Source organism: Pinus tabuliformis, chromosome 8 (genome assembly GCF_031772625.1).
Source record: "Pinus tabuliformis cultivar Carrire ecotype Pingquan chromosome 8, CPIR1, whole genome shotgun sequence".
NCBI lineage: Eukaryota > Viridiplantae > Streptophyta > Pinopsida > Pinales > Pinaceae > Pinus > Pinus tabuliformis.
The window spans coordinates 944,178,104-944,197,133 of record NC_142294.1 but is presented as its reverse complement, the minus strand read 5'-3'; the positions used below and the strand labels follow the sequence as shown (position 1 = coordinate 944,197,133).

At 41.7% G+C, this 19,030-nt stretch overlaps 1 pseudogene; it reads left to right on the top strand.

Annotated features, from left to right (window-relative positions):
- The first annotated feature begins 16,876 nt into the window (after positions 1-16,876).
- On the top strand, positions 16,877-18,763 carry LOC149238609 (UDP-arabinopyranose mutase 1 pseudogene; annotated as a pseudogene).
- Positions 18,764-19,030: the final 267 nt, after the last annotated feature.

Below are 19,030 nucleotides of genomic sequence, written 5' to 3'. Positions count from 1 at the left end.
CAGGCCGACTGCTCGGGTTTATCGTCTCCCGAGAGGGCATCCGTCTGGACCCCCTCAAAGTCGAGGCTATTTTGAACCTTCCTCCCCCTGCTTCTTTGCAACAGTTGCAGAGCTTGCAGGGTAAAGCAAATTTCTTAAGACGATTCATTCCAAACTATGCCGAGGTGGCTAAGGGTTTCACACAGTTATTGAAGCGAGATACACCCTTCCATTGGGATGCTATCGCTCAAGAGTCTTTCTGACTCAAGGGTCTCCTTGTCTCTGCTCCATTATTGCGACCTCCGAACTACCACCGTGATTATACTCTGTATCTAGCCGCCGCCGATACCACTATCGGCATGGTTCTCGTACAAGACGATGATGATGGCAATGAACATGTCGTATATTATCTCAGCCGCAACCTCTTGGACACGGAAACTCGCTACGCTTATGTCGAGAAGTTGGCATTGGCCGCTGTTTGTGCCGTCCAACGCTTCCGGCATTATATCTTTTTGCGCACCACGACCGTGATTTATGACTACAACCCGATGACGTACATTTTGTCACGTCATTTGCTGGGGGGCAAATACTCAAAATGGATCATAATCCTCCAAGAGTTTGACTTGGAATTTACTGCTGCCAAGTCTAAGAAGTCCCTGGTCTTTGCTGAGTTACTTTGTTCTTTGTCATCTCCTTCTGCACCCTCTCTTTCAGAAGATCATATCCCGGATGAAACTCTTTTTCTGATCAGCACCCTCGATCCCTGGTACGGGGATATTATCGTTTACTTACAAACGTCCTCTTTCCGCCCCGCTGTATCCAAAGATGCTCGGCGGCGGATCCGCCATCAGTCTCAACCCTATCGTATCATAGGGGACACCCTGTACCGTCTCGGCGTTGACTCCGTTCTCCGCCGATGTCTTACCCTCGAGGAAGCTGAGAGAGTCCTGAATGACTGCCACTCTAGCGCCTGTGGTGGTCACATGTCCGGATATGCCACAGCTCAAAAAATCCTTCGCGCTGGTTATTTCTGGCCCTCCATTTTTAAGGATTGCATTCTCGTCGTCCGTTCATGTCATGCATGCCAGATATACCAGCGGAAGATGCGTGCGCCACTGGCCCCGCTGCACCCTGTAGTGACCGTAGGCCCTTTTCCAAAATGGGGCATTGATTATACAACTTGTAAGCCTCGCTCGGCCGGGGGGCATGGGTTTATTATCGTTGCCGTCGATTACTTTACAAAATGGGCCGAGGCGATGCCCACATTAAATGAAGACGGTCATACAGCAGTGCAGTTTTTGTTCAATCATGTTATTACATGGTTCAGAGTTCCACAGGCCATCGTCACAGATCACGGAAAACATTTCCGTAATCACATGATGACCGAGTTGACAACCCAACTAGGCTTACGTTACGATAGTTCAACCCCGTACTATCCTCAGTCTAACGGCCAAGTTGAAGCCGTTAACAAGATTTTGGTTACGATGCTTCAACGTACTGTTGACATGCATAAGTCTAATTGGCATCTGATGTTGTTTCTCGCCTTGTGGGCCTACCGAACCTCTGTGAAGGATGCCACCGGTTTCACTCCATTTCAAATAGTTTACGTACTGGAGGCTACCCTTCCTATAGAATGTGAAATTCCTTCGTTAAAAATAGCCGTCGAGTTGCTTCCCAACACTACTCCGGTAGAGGAACGACTTCTTTATCTAGAACGGCTAGACGAGACCCGTTGCTTAGCCTCTCTAGCCATCGAAGCTAAAAAGAAGAGAGTCAAAACTCATTTTGACCATACCATTCATCCTCGTTCCTTTGTTGAGGGAGATCTAGTCCTGCTATATGACCAAGCAAATGACAAGCTGGGGGCAGGCAAACTCGAGCCCATGTGGCTAGGCCCTTACATTGTAAAGAGAGCGTTGCAAAAAGGGGCGTACGAGCTAGTTGACTACGAAGGTAATCCTCTTGATAAGCCCCGCAATGGGCTGTACTTGAAAAATTACTATGCATGATTCATGCGCTTCGGTTTGTACATGCATGTGTGTGTGTGTGTGAGTTTTCATGTTTTCGGTTTGGTGTGAAAGCGTGATTTCCCCTTATTGCGTCTTTTTGCTTCTTGTGCAGATGTCGGGTGCACCTTATATTGGTTTCGCTGATGGTGCCTGCCGCAGCACTCGTAACTTGTCCTCTGCGGCGTGGGTGATCTACGATCCTCACGGTGAGTTGATAGATCTTCAAGGTGTCTGTTTAGGCTGTACTACAAACAATGTTGCCGAATATAGCGTTGTTATTGAATTATTAGCCGAGGCAATTAATCTCGATATTCGTACATTGCTTGTTAACTTAGACTCTCAACTTGTCGTCCATCAGCTCAATGGGCGATATTCCATCAGAGACCGTCACATTTTAAGGTTGTACTTACGTGTTAAATTGTTAGAACGGAATTTTGACTTTATTACATATCAACATATTCCAAGACAATTAAACACATTATCTGATGCATTGGCTAATCATGTATTAGATAGACATTTGCGTAATTTATAATCAAAACATCTTACAAGCAAGCACATAAAAGCACAATAATAACCCATAGGCATATGTATATATATGTGTGTGTCGCAAAGTTTTGCACCGCATGCATTACATAAGTCCAAAAAATAATACATGTTCATCCTGATACATCCTCGGACAACATGTCCCTCAAAAAATATGCATGAAAGAAGCCTAGAAGTCTATTCGTGGTGGTGCTCATGATAGCACGTCACCGCGCGCACCAAGCGTCTCAACAGATGATGGATGCGGCTCAGCACCCCCACTGTGTGCCTCTGGTATACAAAAGGTACGTCCGCCAATCGAGCATAACCCGGAATCCCTTGGGTCAGTCCCTCGAGATTCTGCACCAGCTCTTCCCCCACGGCACCCCTTGCCTGAGGATCAGCTGCAGGTTGGCCCCTCCGCGCTATAGGAGACAAGTCGGTTGGTCGCTCTGGGCCCACATCTGCATATACATACAACTGTCATCAGAACATGCATGTATTGACAAAAAAAAATGAAAATACATAAAACATCAAAAAGAGAAGATCATACCTAACTCCTCTTCCCACTCCTCTCCCTCTGGCAGTGGGAGGTCTGGGTCCCCCATGAAGTTGGTTCCCACATATGCCCAATCCTCTACCACGATCAGCTGACGGCAAAGCCATATGAAGAACTCGAGCCGCCAAGACATCTGCTGGCCCCCTCCTCCTCTGGGCATCAATGCTGCCCAGCGAGCCATCCTAGGCTCTCGTGGCAATGGGTCCGCCACTACAGCTCCCTGGTACTGGAAGAGGGGTAATCGTTCCAAGAAGAACGACACCACAATCGAGCCATACCTGAACTGTTTCACTCCCCCGCGCATACACTTTGTAAGCTGCCTTTTGATATTTGTAGTCACCGCTGTAGCCCACTCAAAAATGGTGGGGCTAAGGAATTCTATCGCTAGTAACAGATGATTCTTGCTTGCCTCATGGGGCGCCTGTACCCCAGCTGCACGCGTGATGGTGAACAGTATCACCTTAAGAACCAAATCATGGATGGTGGCGATATCCACCTTGGCACTGTTTTTCCCAAATTGTGCCTCTGGACACACGCGGGCCTTCACTTCAACTATTTTCTCTCCGGAAGGCCTGCTTCCAGTCAAAATGGGGCTCGCCCCTCTCCGTGACAGCCCAGTAATGAAGTACACATCAGATACATCCAGCTCTAAGGTTTGATCCCGTAAGCGGAATACTTGGTCATCAACATCCCAAGCATCCACTATGAATTGTAATAGCTCCAGTTGAGCTCGCAGATAAGAGGTGAGGAAGAACTTCTTGAGACCATAGTCTCTCAAAGCATTCATACATCCCTCATCTGCTATGGCCAAGGCATCTACGGCATCATGCTCCCGTTCTTTCCATTCTACCACCATTTTTGCTTGTTTCCTGCACCCACAAGGATGAATAAATCATTAATGAAACCCTGGTAGGCTTACAAACCAGACAAATTTCAAAAATGATGGGAAAATTCAAGTAAAAAGTTAGGTCGCGCGGTTGGCGTGACTGTTTCTAAAACAGTCGCACCAATGGCGCGGCACCTTTGGGCAAATCACCCCATTGGCGCGGACCCGTGCCGGATACCCGCGCCAATGGGGCACAACCCTAAATTTTAAAATCCTCCTTGTGGAGGCTCAATCAGGGAACAAAATGCATAAAAAGAGTATGAAAATGGAGCTAAGGGAAGCGCCTCTTACCTGGAACTGGCGCAATCTCAAATGGTTGCACGGATTGGCGATAATCACTGCTCGAAGATTGCTCCCGAAATGGACCAGTACTACTATGCAAGAGGTAAAAAGTAAAAGTAATTCTATTTTTTACATTTTCACCATATTTATAGACTTTTTGACTTGTAATTAGGTTTAAAGAGTTGTTTTTTGAATATTTTAATATATTTTGGTCGAAAATGGATTTTACGCTTGCTTTTGGTGCTATGACAGGTCCTTTTTTGCAACTTCAATGGTGAAACGAGTTGTATTTTATACTTTTTCGGACTCGGTAAATGCACGAAAAAGTTACTGTGGAGTCATCTTTCAGCTCTTTTCTGACTCGCTAAAAATAAAAAGATCGTCGAGTTATCCCTCTTGACTCATTAATCGTAAATAAGAGGCGGTCGTCTTTAAACCCTTTTCCGACCGTGTAAAAACAAAAAGATCGTCGGACCCTTGTCGTTTCAGGTTCGTTAATGGTTACGAAACGACGTGACGTTGATCGCTTTTTTACTTTTTCAGGTCGGTTTCACTATACATGAAAAGTACTCCTTGATCGTAATGGTCGAGTGGTTCTTTCGAGCATTGTTTTATACTTTTTCGGGCTCGGGAGACACAACTTTACGAAAAAGGACCCGCCTGGAGTTTTCTTTTCTGCTGTCTTTTCAGACTCTCTAAACAGGAAAAGACGCTGAGTTCTTCCCTTGTCAGACTCGTTAAAACTTAATGACATTGGATTCTGTCGTAATGACGCCCTACAAGCACATGCTATCCCCGTCAAGCTTGTTAAAAATAACTGGGGTACTCGCCAGAAATGGTGGGGAAAATGGACCCATAATTATTGTCGTGTCGGCAGTATGTCGCTCTTGAACACGGCACTAGTCTGCATTCGTGTCGGGATGGGGACATCTCATCTTGTTTTACACTAGCCTCAGTGGGATTGGGTTATCCTATTTGACCTCTCATCTGCTCATTGCCTTGTCACCATGACCTCTGCTCATTTGATGTCAAATACTGCCAAGTCCGCTGTCGTGCCGCTGATATGTTCAAGAGAAGTTGACCTCTGCAGAATTACAACCTCCCTCTGATGCCTCACATAATTCTAATTCACCACATCATTCTTCCTCTGTCTCGTGTCAATGATGTGGGAAACACTATGGCCCACCTTTGATCAAGGTCACTTCCTGTCGACTTCAGCTCATTATCTAGGAAGTTGATCTAGAGACTCCCTTCCGGTGCCTTGGAGCCTGCATGCCTCAATGGCAGGTTCTTCGTGTTCGACGAGAGGTTTTCATCATTGGCCTCCGATCGAATGATTCTGCGGGTGTTCGACGCCAGCTCACCTATTCGCACGCCGCAGATTGTACCTATAGTACCTTGAGGGCCATCGTCATTATTGGTGGTACCTCTCGCGTCTGTTAATAGTTTTCATCATTGACTGGTAATCAGACGATGTTCATGCATGTTCGACTTCAACTCATGTATTCGCATGCCTGAACTTGTACCCTGTTCGGGTCGAGATGGAGCGCCAGACCCTGGATTTTGTCTATTGGAATCCAGGCTGCGATTTGTGGATTATTATGATCATTACATGACTCATACACTGGATGGCTGCGACCATGCCTGAGTCTATTTATCGATCCTCTCTAGATGGCTGCGTCCATGCCTTGGATCTAGATTATTATGTACTCTATTATGGATGGCTGCGCCCATACCACATATATCATGTACTTGAGATATCAGTTGTACTTCTTTACGCAGGTTCTCCGGCGGCCGTGTTTCAGTCACACATGTTCTTGTAAAGCATTTCACCCCTCTCTCTCTCGGGCCTCATGATTTAGGGGGCATCTGTTACACAACAATTTTTCACCGTTTGTCACCGTCCCTGTTACCCCTCACCTGCACACTAGAGGACTCATTCCGGGACCTGTGAGAAGTGACATGACCTGAAACCACTTGCACCATATTCCTCTAATTATGAGCTTCATTTGCCATGAAGACATCTCCTGCAAAATCTCCATGAAAACAGCTCTTTTTGCATTAGCGCGGGTCCACAGTTCACTGCCCGCACCAATGAGGGAAATCCTCTAAAAAGGGCGTGCCATTGGCGCTCTGTCCCAGAGTCGCGCTCGCGCCAACCGAATTGAGTAAAGTTTTTAACCAACAAACTCCCGAAGGTTCTCTTCAACCCATTCACCAACTGAATCTATGTTGAGCTAGGATGGTTTGGCTTCGGATCTCCATAGAAAGGAAAGTGGTTTGCCACCTTTCATGGAAGTTTCCAAGTGATAAAGCCAATCCCATGAATAATGTGTTTGATCCTATCTTTTTCTTCTCTATCTATAAAAGCTTGCCTCTATGCCTTAAGCAAGCTAGTCAGAGTTACAATAGTTCCAGTTCTAGTATAGGGATAGAGAGTTTGAAGCTGCAAGAGCCTTCTTTGCACCCATAAGGCCAAATCTAAGTAAGGAGATTCTTGTCACCCAAAGAGAGAGAGGCTTGTTCCTCACCCCAACAAGCTTTGCAAGACTTTTGTAGCTGACTACCCAGCCAAAGGAGGATTTGACGTCAGAACAATGGTTGTATTCTTCTTTGTTATTTATTAATAATAGATGACTATCATTATGCTTCCACTCTCATTGTCTTATGTTTGATGTTGAGTTATATCTTTTCTGACTGATATATAATTGCATCTACTAGATTTTATGCTTGTTTTCATGTTGTTCTTTACATGTGCAGGTGTCCAATCACAGAGATCGTGGGGATCGTGACCGGCCAAGGCAAAGGAACGAGGGCAACATCTCTTCTACGAACACTAGCGTTGGAATCCAAGTAGGTTCTCACCAGCCACTCCTTATTTGCAATTAGGAACTTGCGTGATAGCATTGTGTGATTGTTGCTAGACCTGGTCTGGGCTAGTAGGGATCGTCTCTGTTCGCAGAGAGGATTTACCTCAAAAACAGAACCATTTCCATCTTAGTAGAAACAGTTGGTAGACGAATCGCAGTCCTCTGCCTCCTATGGTTCCCAAGTTTTCATGATGCAAGCTTCATCACCTATTTCTATTGCTACTCGAACAAAGGACTATCGAACCTTGAAAAAGAAGATGGTGGAAAAATAAGTCACTAATATACCTTCCACATCCACTTCATCCAGTTCTGGTCTGCTCCAAATTGAGCATCCTAATAGTGCGTCTGTAATCCAACCACTTCCTAAGGGTGTACTTCGAAAATCATCTTACAATCTGAATGATAGAGATACACAACATTATAATATTGTTGAGGATTTATCTCAAGAACCTATGGCGATGTATTCTTTGGAAGTTCTCCAAACATGTCCAACACAATGGAAATCATTGTTGTCTGCTATAGGTGTCATTGATCTTTCTTATTCGAGTTTAATTACGTTTGATCTTGAAAACCAAGTTCTTCATCTTCCTCATCAAATTTCCTTTTTGATTCAAGTTATCATTAAAGGAAAGATGATCGATCAGACTGTTATTGATGAAGGTGATTCTACCTGCATCATGTCTATTTCGTGTTGGAAGGCCATTGGCTCTCCTCCTATTAATAAGTCCCTAAACACTTTGGAGGCCTTTGATGGCAGAGGCTCACACCAATACGGTATTCTCACAAACTTGTCAATCATGTTGGAAGGAAAGCTCGTTGAGATCGAAGTGGAAGTTGTAGATGTGAATCCCAATTACAACCTTCTTCTCAGGAAAAGTTGGACCCACACTATGTTTTGTGTGGTTTCTTCTTTATTCCAGGTGCTTCATTTTCCTCATGAAGGAAAAATTGTCAAAGTTGACCAACTATCTTTTTTCTCTTCCAGTACGTTGAATGACAATGTCCCATATGTGGGAAATACCAAGATTCCTTATGAGAGTGTGGGGGCAAGTCTTTTCAAAGACTCTTCTTTAGTGGGTACTTTTACTCTCCAACCTCCAAATGTCACTTCGGTTAATATGATCTTGGTCTGTACAGATCCTTGGATTATTCCTACTCCAGATCAAATTGATTCTTTTGGTGATTCTATGTCGTTAAGTCCATTAGAGCAAGATTATCAAGAAATTTTCTTGGCTTCAATGGCCGCTTCAGAAAGTCATGATGTTTTCAATATGAACCTGGATGCTTATGTGCCATCTCCTTTGATCGGTTCTTGGGATTCTTTGGATCCTTTGAATGAGACATTCCTCACTGATGAGAGTATCATTGAGGTTGTGTCTTTAGATGAAACTCGTCAGAACGGTATCCATCATTGTTGTTCATTTCCTCCCAACCTCGGTCAGATGCCTTCATGTCTTGAAGCATTTGTTTCTCATTGCCCAATGCATCCACTTCAAACACATGTTTTGGTGCACTAAGTCCTATATGAGGGTAATATGGGAAACATTACTGCAACCCTTCCTCTTGACATTTCCATTAAACCTGGAATTGTCGAGAACATTCATATTTGGGTTTCTTGTTCTCCCGATGAGATTAGGGTTTACACTGAACTTTTCAAATAGTTTTGAGATATCTTCATGTGGTCGCACGAGGAAATTCTTGGTATTGAGCCAATAATAGTGGTGCATGAAATACCTAACTATCTTGGTGCAAAGCCTGTTCACAAAAGGCTTCGCCCTATGCATTCTCAGAAGGCTGCTGCTATTAAAGAATAAATGGAAAAGATTTTAAAAGATGGTTTTATCTATCCCATCCCATTGACCAATTGTGTGTCTAACATTGTCCTTGTTGCCAAAAAGCAAGGCACAATTTTCATTTGTGTTGATTACGGCAACCTTAATTGCGTCTATCCAAAAGACAATTACCCCACTCCTTTTATAGATCAGATCATTGACGAGTGTGAAGGGAGTGAGATTTTCTCGCTTATGGATGGATTTTCTAGCTACAAGCAGACCAACATTTCACCTGCTGATCAACATAACATGACCTTTATCTGTCCATGGGGCACTTTTACCTATAAGGAGCTTCCTTTAGGTTTAAAGAGAGAAATGTCCTATGTGTTTCACGATATTTGACACATTGTTCAACCTTACCTTGATGACTTACTAGCCTATTCTTCTAAGCATCATCACCATCTTAACCACTTAAGATCCATATTTTTGTGATGTCGACATTATAACATCCATCTCAATCCGCATAAGTGCATTTTTTGCATTGAATTTGGTCGACTCTTGGGTTTTGTGGTGTCCCGTGAAGGTATCTGAATCGATCCTCTAAAAGTTGAGGCTATTGTCAACATAGCCCCCCCACCTCATTGCTGCAATTACAAAGCGTGCAAGGAAAGGTTAACTTTCTTTGTCGATTCATTCCTAACTACGTTGAACTCGCCAAGGGTTTTACTTACTTCCTTAAGAAGGGGATCCCTTTCATTTGGGATGAAGTTTCCCAGAAATCCTTTGATGCTTTAAAATACACACTTATGAGTGCTCCTTTACTGCATCCCCCTGATTATCAACGCTATTATTTCCTTTACTTCACTACAACTGATACTACCATTGTTATGGTGTTAGTTCAGGATCATGACGAAGGAAACGAACATGTGGTTTATTATTTAAGTTGAAATCTTCTTGATACTGAATATTGATATGCCCATGTTGAGAAGCTTGCCTTGGCAGCAGTCCATGTCGTTCAAATATTTTGTCATTATATCCTTTTACAGAAAACCACGGTGATTTCTGATTGCAACCCCATGACCTATATATTGACTCGTGAATTACCAGGGGAAAAATACTCCAAATGGATTGTTATCCTACATGAGTTTGATTTGGAGTTTACTGCCACCAAATCAAAGAAATCACTTGTTTTTTCTGAGTTGATATGTGCCATTTCGTTTGTAAGCACTTCTACTGATTTTTCTGAGCAGATTCCTCATGAAACTTTGTTTGTCATAAGCACTCTTGACCCGTGGTATGGAGATATCATTGTTTATTTTCAAACCCAAACCTTCCGATTTGAGTTGTCTCAATCCAAGTGACACCATATTCAGCATCAATCCAAACCCTATTAGATTCTTGGTGATACATTGTATCGAGTCGGTGTGGACTCTATTCTTTGCAAATGTCTTAAACTTGAAGAGGTTGAACGGGTCTTGAATGAATTCCACTCGGGTTCCTGTGGTGGTCATATGTCAGGCTACACCACTACTCATAAAATCCTTTGCACTGGTTATTTCTGGTCTTTCATCTTTAAATATTATATTCTGGCTGTTAAAAAATACCATGAATGCCAGATGTTAACCGCAACTCTAGCAACTCTCGGAACAAAAAAAAACTCCCAACTGACCTCTCTGTTGGGCTAGAAACATACTCTGATGCTGAAGCTCTACCTACTGCTGACAAGTGCTCCCTCTCTGTCCTCTGCGCTACTGAAACATCTCCATGCATCTCGCACCGTTGCACACCTCTCTGTGCTACCCTGCATTGTGCAACACATTTGTGCCTCTCGCATTGCTGCAGCCTGCTAGCTCTACATTGTTCTGGGATTCCCTGCACTGTAGCTCTCTCTGCCGCTCCATCTGCATCTGTCTCTAGCCAATCAGTCAGTTCTAGTACTCCTCATCGGGGCTCCCGTAGCAAAGTCGAATCAAAGAGGTTGGGTACCTCAAGGATCCTACCACTCCGCCTTGGGACGATCACTCCACATCGCCCCACCTCCTACCTGGAGGTATGGCTGCATGTGATCCCTTAGCCCACATGGCCTGAAGTTTCCCCCTACTGGAGGTCTTTGCATGAGTAGATGTCTCTACTCGATCTCCTCTTAGCTTCTCTAGTTGTGGCTGTTCCACAACCTCTTGAAGCTATGGCACCAATCATGGCTCCTCCACAATCGTCTAAGACTTCTTCTGGTGCTGCATGTTGAGAGGTAATATACTATCCCTCTCAACCAACAAGTCTCCATCAGTTGTCTTGCTACTCAAGGCTTTGCATGCATCTTGAACCTCAAGAGCATATAGGTTCTTGACCTGTGAACCAATCTGCTTCACTTGTCTAGTGATGATGTGTCTAAGGAAAACCTTTCCCTTACTAAAGACTACATCATAGTTTCTGTCTTCTAGCATCGCGATCGACACCAAGCTTCTCTTCAGTCTTGGTCCATACTTGACATCAGTCAAGGTAAGGTGAGCTCCATGCTCCCCTTGAAAAATAATCATGCCTACACTTGAGACACTATACTTTTCATCATTACCCATTGCTATGAATATCTGGAGATCTTTCTCCTCCAAAGTACTGAAAAAACTCTTGTTGCTGGTCATGTGGAAAGAAGCTCCACTGTTAAGAAACCAACCACTTCTCACCATGGATGAAACCATGCATGTGAAGAGTGTGAAATCCAACTCGAACTGTGAAGCAAGTGCCCCACCTTCAGATCCTTCCCCAGATCCCTTCTTGGATTTCCTCAGTGGACAATTTGTAGCAAAATGGCCCACCTCATGACAACGAAAGCATCACACTTTCGATTTGTCAAACTTCTTCCCACCATGGGAAGAACTGGACTCGAAAAGAGAAACCTTCTCCTTTCCCTTCTTTGCCTTACTCGCTAAGGCATACCTTTCTTCATTGTCCATGGATGAAGAACCATCTCTGGTGCTTTTTCTTATCTCCTCCTACATCAAATCCGACCAAATTCGTTCCCAATCTAGCAGTTTCTCTCTTCCATTAACCGAGTCCTAGTAGCTATGCTAGCTCTTAGGAAGACCGAGGAGTGCAAGACTCACAATGTCATCATGAGAGGTCACGATCCCTACACTTCCAAACTCATCCCTGCATGAGGTGAGCTTGTTCAGATACATAGAGATTGTGTCCCCACTTTCACACTTGATCTTTCGAAGTTTTTCCTTCAATGCCAGCTTCCTCTGATCACTGCTATTCTAATAAAGATTTTTCAATGTTTTCCACATCGAAAACGAAGTCTCCTTCCCATGGAGGCTCGGGACAATGTGATCTCGAACTCCCTCCAAGAGGATTCTCCTAGCTCTAGCCACACACTTCTTCCATTCCGCTAGTTGAGTAGCATCATTTGGCTTCTGGACTTCCAGATCAATGAAGTCCTTTAGACCATTTTCTTCCAATACTGCCTCCATGCAATCCTTCCAGGCTATATAATTCGAATTTCCATCAAGGGCATATTCAAGTCTCAAACCATAGAACGCCATTGGTGAAATAGATGTGATAAGAACTCAATTCAATATTCAGAAACCACAAACTTCAACTTCTCCCTTCTTGTATATTGTTCTTCCTTGATCACCTGTGCTCCGATACCATGTAGAATTTTCTCTAGAAATTATCTAGCTCACTGATATCATGTAGAAATTTCACCTACAGATCCAACTGATATATTCAATGTACTAAAGCATAACACTAGATGTACATCTACCATAAACTTAGCGGAAGCTTAATATAACATGAGCAACATCAAGCATGAACAGATATAACTGAGAATGAGAAGTAATCAAGCATAACACAGAAGATATAACCTAGGGAAAGCACTAGCCTAAAACCCCATCTCCGTATTATCAATCAAGTGGAAATCCTCAACAACATACAAAAAGAATCAGCTCAAAAGCTATCCTGCTCTCTCTGTTCTCTAATGATGTAGCTCATGGACTACCTAGGCCTGTATATATAAGTTACACAAGTCCTCCAAGCTCTTATTTCCTTACGCAGTTTTGATTGGGTTCCAATTTCATAACATGTGTGAATTGGCCACATCATTCCTGCTGTAACCTCAGGTCCAACTACATAATCCATAAGGAAAAGTATTCCTTCTGCATGCAAGGACTATTCACAAGGAATATCCTAGCAACTGATAGTACACTGTCCCTCTGTCTGATCTCAACTGGGTCTCTGTCTGGACTGACATGCATGAGTTATCCATGAGTGAATCTTCAGTTATCTAAAAATCCCAGTTGTTACATGCATGCAAGCATTAACAAACTAAATCTCATTAATTTAACAACTTGTTAAATTAATCTAACTAGACTTGACTCAGTTAACTGAGCCAACTAATTACAACTCATAATTACAACTCATCCTCATCCTTTAACTGATGGTTAAATCCCTCAATAAAAGGAAAAATTGTTGCATGTCCACACATAGACTTCAAGTTCATAATTCCTTAACTAATTATCTCAAACTGAATTAATTAATTAATTTACAAAATGATGTTAATATCAAATTCAAATTTTACTTCCTATTTCTAGTCCAGGGACTGACTAAAATAGGAATCCACACTGAACTGCTAAAAATAGAACTTCTATTTTTAGCACTTCCATTTTTCATTCCCTGTTGCCCAATCCAGCACTGGTACCCAAACTACTATTTTTAGCACTGTTATTTTTAGCACTTCTATTTTTAACAATTTCCTGCTGCCATTTTTCAACAGAGATATCCCCATGGATGAATGGGAAAGCATGGTGCCAGACCTAGGGTCCACTCGAGGGAGGCACTCACTGTTCAAGCAAACCATACAACAATATTGGATTATGAACAACGTGGTGGATCGGGAAATGACCCTCCACCAAGAGTATGAGCATGCAACGAGAGAAGAAATAGAGGCACAAAATTAGAACAAAGAAAAAGACCCAGTCCGTGTAGAACTATTACGGGAGATAGCAGCAATCCAGATCCAGGCATACAGAAACAACTTAGCACTAGGTAGAATTGAACAGACTCTGACACACCTGAAATGGAGAATTGAGCAGTGAAGTGAGATACCAGGATCCAGTGCAAAGGCACCAGCACCAGTAATATCCTCTGATGAGGAGTGACACAGTGAAATAGTTGGATTCAAAAATGGTTTTGACTATGGTTTTGACTATCCTTGTTAGTCTTTAAACCCTTGCCATTGATGTCAAAGGGGGAGGTAACACAGGTATTTTTTTCTGGAGGCAGAGGTATAAACAAAGGTATTCCCCGACAAGCAAGATAAGGAATTGTGTGTTGCCATCAATGCCAAAGGGGAAGAATTTTGGTAATATTGACATTGATGTCATTGATCACATTGGTGATACTTTATGTTGAATGTGAAGTGCACATGAACGTTGAATTTTGAATTGATGATAATTTATGCTTGAATGCAAACGGTTGAAAGTGATATGAAGTGCAAAGGCTATGATAATCAATGTGAAGGTTGAACATTGTTAAATGGAACATAAAATATTGAGGCACAAGCTGAAAAATATATGTTTTAAATAGAAAAATGTATGATACAAGATAAGACACATCTGATTTGTCTCTTGTAATCATTACTAGTTGAGTTTTTTTATTCCAGCTCTATTTTATACTACAATGTTTTTCGGAACTGAAAGTGGAGACAAGCTTGTGAACAATTTTAGAAGACCAAGAGACAATGCCTCATTCCATATTCCTGCAAAGAATCTAAACAACCAATAAGGCTTGCTTATAAAATATACAGTGTTGAATGGAAAGAGAAATTTTGAAGTGAAGCAGTATGCATGAGAAAGTTGAGGAGCGGCATCAGAAGAGGCATAGAGTTTAAAAGGAGAAGTAGTGAAGATTTGCAATAGACTTGACAACATAATTATATATAAGTTATCCAAAGTTTTTGACTTGATATTGTGATTGAGATATTTTTGTCCCTTTCTATGTTATAACTTGATAAAGAACAGGGTGTATCATGTTGAGGTAGGAGCCTCTTGTGGGTTGTAGCCTGCGGAAAATTTGTGGGAGTTGGAGCTTCCTTTGAGGTAGGGGCCTCTTGTAGGTTGGAGCCTACAAAAATATGATGCAATAAAGAGTACCGACTTTCCTTCACATCACTTTCAGCCTAAAATTCATGGTTTTCTCCCTTTGGGGTTTCCACTTATATCTGGTGTCTTCATGTGTTGGTTCTTAAATGTTGTGTGAATGTCCTTGAATTCTTGATAAATATATGTGAAAACTTCTTTTCAAAAAGGTATCCAATAATAATAGAGCACATACATAAATCATTAGTTGCATGAGAAGAAAATTAAGTTGAGCAAAAAGTAAAGTTTTAAATTACGGATTCACCCCCCTCTCAGTAATTTCCAAACATAATTATCAGAAAGTGTCTCTCGTTGCTTTGGCTACATGGTCTCCAAGAAGAAATACATATTTACAAGTGGTGATTATTGCTTTATTGCTAAGGGACCCTCTAAAAACAACATCAATGTTCTCTAGCATGACATTCTAAACTTGTTTTCCCCTTCAATTCCATTCTTTTTCAATAACTATATGATAGAGGGCACAAATTTTGTGCATGGGTATCCGTTGAGCGTTTGCCATGGAACACCCACTGGAGTTTCTCATGGCCTCTAGATAAATATCCTTAACTATGATGCCCCCCACTTAGCTTGTTAAGCCTTAACTACTTTAATTTGAATTTTAGCATTACACCTATTTGAAGAGGCTTTACAGGTAACAAGTAACGTGCATAGTTATGAATTAAATTTAAAAGAAATCTTACGCAATTAAAAAAAAATAATTAAAAAAAAGTGTAACCCAACCTATTTAAATTTAAACAAATTAATTTAACCCAAAAGAGAGGAACACATGGTTATGAAACAAAAGAATCCGAAGAGAGATTTACAGGCAAGAAACAGAAGAATCCGAAGCGAAATTTACACGTAACTAAGAGCGTGGATAGTTATGAATTATAATTTTAAAAAATTCTTACCCAATTTTAAACAAACTAATTAAAAAAAAAATGTAACCCAACTTACCTAATTTTAAACAAATTAACTAAAAAAACCCAAAAAAGATGAGCACCGAGTTACAACTAAAAGATATTTTAATTTGAATCTTACCATCACACTTACTTGAAAAGAGATTTACAAGTAACAGTTGAGGTGCATAGTTATGAATTAAATTTTAAAAAATTCTTACGCAATTTGGAAAAAAAAAAAGCGTAACCCAACTTACCTAAATTTAAACAAATTAATTTAACCCAAAAGAGGCGAACACATGGTTATGGAACACATGGTTATGAAAAAAAAGAATATTAATTTAACCTAAAAGAGGCAAACACATGGTTATGAGAAAAAGGAATATGAAGAGAGATTTACACCTAACAAATAACGTGGACAGTTATGAATTATAATTTAAAAAAATCTTACCGAATTTTAAACAAATTAATTAAAAAATAATTTATAACGGAACTGTACTGTTTTATGAAACTCTTCCCTTTACACGTAAGAAATAACGTGGATAGTTATGAATTATAATTTTAAAAAAATCTTATCCAATTTTAAACAAATCAACTAAAAAACAATTTATAACCAAACTGAACTGCTTTATGAAACTCTTCCCTTTAAAATTCGAGCTGCGAAAATCCAACGAAAACGATTTTCCAGAAATTGGGCAAAAAACTCTTCCCGGCCAAAATCCAACGAAAAAAGTTTTCCGGAGATTGCGCAAAAGGGTGAATCCCCACGTAACAAAACAAAGCTCTCGCCTCCTCTTCCTTTATATATATATATATATGTATATATATACACAGATGCGAACGGAAAGGGACAAAACACTTTCAATTCTCCCTGATTGATTGTTGAAGATTGGGTTGTGCGCGTTTCATTAGAAACAAAAAACCACTTCCAATTCTTCCTGACAGTGGAAGATTGGGTTGTTCTTTGGCTGTGTGGCTTTTGTTTTCTTTCATTTCTTGTTTCTATTTTGCGGCATAGTGGAAGATTGGGTTGTTCTTCGGCCGTGTGGTTTTTGTTTTGTTTCATTTCTTGTTTCTATTTTGCGGCATCAGTTGATGAATAATAATAAGATGGCAGGTTGTAGTGCCGCTGGGACCCCGATCCTGAAGGAGGAAGTGGACATAGTGATACCTACGATCCGGAACTTGGATTTCTTGGAAATGTGGAGGCCATTCTTTGAGCCGTATCACCTCATCATCGTGCAGGATGGGGATCCATCGAAGACCATCAGCGTGCCCAAGGGTTTCGACTACGAACTGTACAACAGAAACGATATCAACAGGATCCTGGGACCCAAGGCCTCCTGCATTTCCTTCAAAGACAGTGCCTGTCGTTGCTTCGGCTACATGGTCTCCAAGAAGAAATACATCTTTACAATTGATGATGACTGCTTTGTTGCCAAGGATCCCTCTGGAAACCACATCAATGCTCTCCACCACCACATTCTCAATTTGCTTTCCCCCTCCACTCCATTCTTTTTCAATACACTGTATGATCCATACAGAGAGGGCGCAGATTTTGTGCGTGGGTACCCCTTCAGCCTTCGCCATGGAACACCCACTGCAGTCTCTCATGGCCTCTGGATGAACATCCCCGACTATGATGCCCCCACACAGCTTGTCAAGCCTTGGGAACGCAACACCAGGTATGTGGATGCAGTTTTAACAATTCCAAAGGGTACTCTGTTCCCCATGTGTGGCATGAATTTGGCCTTCAATCGGGACTTGATTGGCCCTGCCATGTATTTTGGCTTGATGGGCGATGGGCAGCCCATTGGTCGCTATGACGATATGTGGGCAGGATGGTGTGTCAAGGTCATCTGCGACCACTTGGGATTGGGAGTGAAGACAGGGCTGCCATACATTTGGCACAGCAAGGCCAGTAACCCCTTTGTTAATTTGAAGAAAGAGTACAAGGGAATCTTTTGGCAAGAGGACATCATTCCATTTTTCCAATCTCTTACACTTCCACAGGAATGTACGTCTGTCCAGCAATGCTACATTGAGCTGTCAAAGCAGGTAAGGAACAAACTTGGTGTAATAGATCCATATTTCCAGAAGCTGGCAGATGCCATGGTCACTTGGATTGAAGCTTGGGATGAGCTCAATCCCCCCACTGCCAACCGTGCTGCAGAAACTGAAGTAATTCCCCGTGGACCAGATAAGACATCCACGAATTAGCAAGGATCTGGCACATTAATTCCTTGCATTTGTCAGCTCTGAACAGTGCCCAATATTATTTAGTTCATGATCATTTTGGTAGATGGATAGTCTATTCTAGTTGATCTCTAGCTATTAGTTTCTTTTTATGCAGTCAGATGAACATTTGTTGTGATGCAATTAATTTTGAGAATCTGCATGCAGTATTTGCACGAATTTGTTTTTGATCCAGTTAGATGATAATGGACATCCCTGGAAACATCAGATATTTTTGAGAATATATATGCTTGGATCTAGTTAGATGATTATGGACATCCCATCCCTGGAAACATCAGATATGTTTGAGAATATATATGCTTGGATCTAGTGTATGTAGCAATCCGTTGCTGCTATTGAGATCATATTTTTATTTGGTTTGGGACGGGAATTGCAGAGTGCAGTTTTTGTTGATGATGACTGCTTTGTTGCCAAGGATCTGGCACATTAATTCCTTGCATTTGTCAGCTCTGAACAGTGCGCAATATTATTTAGTTCATGATAATTTTGGTAGATGGATAGTCTATTCTAGTTGATGTCTGGCTATTAGGTTTTTTTTATGCAGTCAGATGAGATGATAGTAGGGGCGACATTGAAATCTGGGAAACATTTGCATGAATATGTTTCTCATTTACTTAGATGATAATGGGGACTACATGGACATCCCCAGAAAGAAACATTCGATGGGGTGGGTGCCAGTGTTTTTGAGTATATGCTTGGATCTAGTATCTGTAAGAATCTGTTTCTGCTACTGAGATAATATTTTTCTTTGTTTCGGGGGCGGGAATTGCAGATTGCTATTTTGTTGAAAAAAATTGTTAAATTTAAGTGTTTCACACAAATTAAATGTTTGGTTACCAGAAATGCAATGGCATGTATGATATCA